We start from the raw sequence: 6,000 nt of genomic DNA, 5'->3' as shown, positions 1-6,000 counted from the left end.
GGGACAACCATGTGGCGCGGCAATGACATACCATTCTTTGGAAAAAAGAAGAAACGAAAAATACTTTTCGCATACAATTTCTGGAACTGGGGGCTTCACCGTTCGGCCCACAAAACCCAGCGAAGCAGGGAGCTTGAAGTAACGTGGTAATAAAATCTCATATGGTGGTTAAAAATGACGTCATAGAAAACTCCCCACGTAGAAGAGAGAGAGAGAGAAGGAATGTAGGAAAGGCAGGGAGGTTAACTAGACTGTGCGTCCAGTTTGCTACCCTACACATTGGGAGGGGGAAAGAGGAGTAAAGAGAGAGAGAGAGAGAGAGAGAGAGAGAGAGGAGGATAGACACATGTCAGATCACACACACACACAGTGCCGAGTTTCACAGGCGGTCGCTCAATAGGGTTCTTTTCAAGTACCGCAGGAGGGCTCGTGTGGCTTTCTGGGCTGATATGCTACGCGACCAGGCTCCTAAGATCTTTGCTTCATTAAAGGGCCGGTCATCCAGTCTATTCAAGGCACACTGGAGAGTCCGGCGATCTTCATCAAATTGGGCACAGTGGCACAAGAGATGTTCGATAGTCTCTGTACAATTGCAGCTTTCGCACATGGATGAATCTGCCATGCCAATGCGATGGCTGAATGAGTTAGTAAACGCTACACCGATCCACAACCGGCACAGCATTGTAGCGTCACGTCGAGAAATCTTGGATGGCAGTTGTATTTGGAGTAATGATTCAAGGTTCTTAGGGCGAGGATTGGAGTTAAGCGGAGAATTCCAGTGCGCAAGCGTGGCATTATGCGCGATGCGACGAAGTTCTCTAGCTGCATCTACTCTTGACAAGGGTATGAACAGTGTGGGCGCTCCATCGTGGGCACATCGGGCAGCGTCGTCAGCGAGGTGGTTACCACTGATGCCACAGTGACCCGGCAGCCATTGTAAAGCAATGTCGTGTCCTTGATCAGCGGCGCGATGACAAATTGCATTGATATCAGACACCAACTGGTGGTAGTTTCCACGTCGTAGACTTCGCACGCATTGAAGGGCTGCCTTGGAGTCGCAGAATATGGCCCATCTACTAGGGGATTCTTTCATAACAAACTCCATAGCGGATCGAAGAGCGGCGAGCTCGGAGCCCGTAGATGTCGTGACGTGTGATGTCTTGAACTTGACGGTGATTGATCGAGATTGTATCACAAAGGCACCTGTCGAACTTCCCGAGACCGAACCGTCCGTGTAAACATGAATTCGGTTAGCATACGACAAATGCAAATGGTCCAATGAGATCTGCTTGAGGGCTACAGATGACAGGCTTGCCTTTTTTGATATCCCCGGCACTTCAAGGTGCACAGTGGGCCTTTTCATGCACCACTCCGGAGATAGTGGTATGGTTGCGGGCGAGAATCTCCACGAGAAGTAAAATTCGATTGTGACAAGGCGGTGATGCGGGCTAGTTGGTTTGAATCACTTGTAATCATATTCGTAGCGCAAAAAACAAGACGCAGGCACAAGTAAGGAACATACACAGGACGGGTGCTAGCGCCCGACCTGTGTGAGTGTTTCTTACTTGTGTCTGTGTCTTGTTTTTGCACTACCAATATGATTACAAGTGATTCGATTGAGACATTCACTTACTACGTTCCTCAGTGGTGGTGGTATAACTATGTCATGTCCTGCCTTTTACTTAAACATGAATTAGTAATTTTAGAAGCGAGAAAGGTTTCAGAGGTAATGAGCCGCAAAAACGCCAATCTCGTCTAACTTTTACTTACAGTGAACCAGGCGTTTAAGATTGCTGTTTGCTGTGGCAAAAGCCGCACACGCAAGCGTGTCGTACGTGCCGTCAGCGATGTCAGAGAATAGCGCTGCGACAACGTGCAGGTCCCTTACTGTCTGTCAAATGAGCGCCAGAATTAAAATCGGGCCTTGGCTTGAATGAACCATGCTCGGAGATTTCCCGTTGAGTAGCTTCGAGGCTGAAGTTCTAATACAAGGACGGGATATGTAATAATGGTGTCGCCTCTGTGATCACCAGTGGTAGCAGTGCCAACATCGGTGGTGTCTTTGTGTAGACGACAGTCGGCGTGGCTGTCGTTTACTCACCCGTTTACTCAGCCGGATTGTGCCACCAAGTGGCGGCGTAATCCGGCAGCTGGGATTGTTGTCCAGTTGCAAGTGGATAGTATTTCAAGCTGACGCGGAACGACCAGGACAGCTCCAGAAGCGGTTCAAAAATTTCAGGGTTATGTTCACGGTATCGCCCGAATAGAACGCCTGTCCGTCGAGGTGATGCCCACGATTACTTGATTAGTGGCACAGAAAGAATGAACACGTGGACGCTCGCTACATGAAAGCAGTCACCTTTGCCAAACTTCATTGCTACTACATTATTTAGGCTATTAATCGCCACATTAACTATCGTCTATATTACCTCATTCTTTGTTGAGCTGCGCGGAGACATCAAGCTTAGATCATTGTTCCTAGGGAAGATGTTTTAGGTGTGTATGGTAGTAAAGCATGAGGTATGATGTAGAAAGTTGTAAAGGCATGTGAGTATTGTGCGTCCTTTCTTTCTATTTGCTGGTCATTGGGTGCCCCCATTGATCGCATTTATTGTTTGCACTACTTGACCGCAGTACCAATTGATAAGCGAATTCAGTAAACTGTAATAGTTTAAAAGTGCTTCATTACCTTACAGGAGCGAACGGTGGGGGTCAAAGAGGATCTCCTCAACCACCTGTTATGATATTTCAGAGTACGTATCCTATTAAAAGAACCTATTAAATTATACGTTTACTCTACAATGAATGCAAAACATTTGGCTGCGATTCAGATGCCATTTCAGCGTATCTATCTATCTATCTATCTATCTATCTATCTATCTATCTATCTATCTATCTATCTATCTATCTATCTATCTATCTATCTATCTATCTATCTATCTATCTATCTATCTATCTATCTATCTATCTATCTATCTATCTATCTATCTATCTATCTATCTATCTATCTATCTATCTATCTATCTATCTAATGTCTCTTGTGCACCTGATAATTAAATGAATGCACCGTTTCTGAAAGCTATCCGTACGTACACTCGCAAGCAATCTACCCCAAATGACTCCACGTAGAAAAGCATTCCTTCATTTCAGGCAGCGCATACACATTCAAAACCTTTGCAAGATATAGGAGCTATATTGAGATTGATCCTTTTGAGAACAGATAATATTAAAATCAAATGGCGATGTGCTACAAGGTCAAACGCTTTTGAGAAATCTTGAAAAGCGCAATCAGTGCGTTGTAACTCGTCCATGTTAGCGTGGAAGCCAGTTGTTAACTTGAATTGCGCCTTACATGAGCAATAAAGAAAATGTTCTTAGCTTCCAGGTGGATGTAGATATTGGATGCAATTATATGTTGGACCGTAACATTCTGGTGAGTATGTCTTACTTTAAGCGTGGGTGTATCCTTAGCTATGTTTCAGTGTCTGGGTAACAAACCTCTGTGTAATTACTGTCTGAAAATGAGAGTCAGGTTTTGACTAGACACTATGAATGTGTTTTTGAGGATTTCATACTTAAGGCCCGTCGATACCACATGATGGTGTTAGTTTGAAGATATTTATTAGGCTTACGACAACTACAGCTGCTTCCACAGACTACTTATATCGGTAATTTAATTTCGGTACTTCCGAAAGTTCGGGATGATTTTCTCTGGTCAATATACAAGCACAAAGTTCACCAAAGATTACGATGCTGCCTAATGCGAATTCCGAGCGCAGCTTCGTGTTGGGTCTACGCCAACTGTGTTTAAAGTTCTGGCTATCCGCAGTTGTATCAATGAAACATTCGTTACGTATTGCCACTGAAACTTCCAGCACTCGAGTGCTACGCAACACCACTCAGCGCATTGCAGGCGTCGCGAACCAAGCGAAACGCCAAAAGCCCCATTAGGACAAGCGAAACGAGCCGCAGTGCATGTGCCAGCTCTGCATGCGCACGAGCTCCGATCGAGGGGCCAGCGCGCATGACGGAGGAAGAGAGCGAGCTTAGAGGCCAGTTGCTCGTGATATCCGTAGACTCCACGTTCCCTCCTATTCGTCCTCGCTCGCTCTATCGGTTACTTCGCCGACGCCAACGGCGACGCCGCTCAAGCCATGAACGGGCACCTAAGAGCTGCGCTCTAAAATAACGATCTGACTAGATTTGTTATAATCGCGTATTTTTCTAGTGGCAAGATCTGTAAAATACGAGCGTACGTTAAGTTCTCGATGCAGTATGTAATGATCATAAATGCCACTAATACACAATTTGGTCAACCGTCTCAAGTGCAGTCATGAGAATCCAATGTATGGTATGGTTACCACGTGTACGTTGCACAACAACCTGAGACACGTAAAAATCTAAGCATAACCAGATATATTCTATTGATGTGTTGCACAATGAAGTTACCCAGTTAATAAAAAAAAATCGAACACAGTCCGGTGAAGCTTTGCCACTGAATATATGCTGGGACAAATATGGTTGAGTGAAGAAATGATATTGGGCATATACTTAAGTTTATTCGCTGCAGGATGCCAGATTTTTGTCGGGATATGCATACAATTTCAATCAGACTCAATAACATTGACTAAGGTATTTGTATATTTTCCCAGAACACCACCGTGACCTAATATTTCGAACACTACTGCCGCCTCTGTCGAGTTGAACGTGTTTCCTTAGCTCATGAAATGTATGGAAAGTTTCTCGTGGACAGCGAATTTGTCTTTTACATTTGACCACGTTGCCGTGCTCCGTAAAACAGTACTTCTTTATGAAACTGCCTTGACTCTTGGTTGGTTAAATTCACTGTAAAGGACCGCTGACACCAAAATTGAAGACACAATTTGCCAGTGTTGTTTGATTATCCTGCTTACGTGGGCACTGCTGACCGCTTATTAGTGCGGGAGGTTAACTTTAAGATATATTAATTTGGTTTTAAAGTAAGAATGAGTGCTCATCTGAGTTGGCAGCACCTCGCAACATCCCCACTGGTAAGACGAAGATCGAGGCTCCGCGTGACGTTCCACGAGTAAATCGAGTATTGTCGACGTCAGAGAAGATTTGCGGGGCGCCCACAATACAACAACGGCAGCACGCGGCGAGGACTACTGTTCATCACCTTTCTCGGTTTTTTATCGGGCAGCTTTCAACGTAGTTCCGGCTGCTTCCGCCAGGAATGCTTTTTTTTTTTCTGGGGGCGAGGTGAGCACGAAGTTAACAATACTGAAGCACACCCATCGTTTCATTTTTTACTGCTCGCGGGACCCCGATTTGAAAACTGCGCTTTCAACGACACCAAAGCTTCAGTGCACGTGATCGCAGGCCCTAGTTTCTTATGTTCTTTGTTATTATGTTATTTGTTATTATGTTATTAGGGGCGCTAGTTTCTTATGTTATTTAGGCGGGCGTTTCGAACTGGCGCAATACTGCTCTTTATTAACGCCGCTAACATTAATTATATGATGGGTTAGAATTGACGATTTAGTTTCGGGATTACCAGATAAAGAGCTACAGACTACAGCAAAAAAAGTCGCAAACAAAGCTTCCGCTGTCAGGGGTCCTTTAAGTAGGACTCACAGCTGGTCGAGTTTGTACGGACGCATTATTAGGAAAACAGCGCGACTGAAAATAACGAAAAAACTTTTACCACGCGAAAACAAGAGTCGACTCACAGCTAAGGTTCTATTCGAGAGCACAGAGTGAATATATGCACTCACGTTGTTACACACAACAAAGCAAAAACGAGCGAAAAAATTACCCATTGCGTTACAAGATTTCTTTGTGCGGCCGCGCTACCGAAGGGGAACGCTGATGCATGAATATTCTTTTATTCTGAATTTGTCATGCGCCTATTACCTCCCTAGTTTTCTTGTTATGATGTTTAGCGATGATAGATTTTTAGATTAAACTGGGGCACGCCGCCGTTCTTCTCGGTGCTCAGGAATGTTCGATAGCTACACG

This window comes from Rhipicephalus sanguineus, chromosome 8 (assembly GCF_013339695.2).
Source record: "Rhipicephalus sanguineus isolate Rsan-2018 chromosome 8, BIME_Rsan_1.4, whole genome shotgun sequence".
NCBI lineage: Eukaryota > Metazoa > Arthropoda > Arachnida > Ixodida > Ixodidae > Rhipicephalus > Rhipicephalus sanguineus.
Note: the sequence above shows the minus strand (reverse complement) of the source record.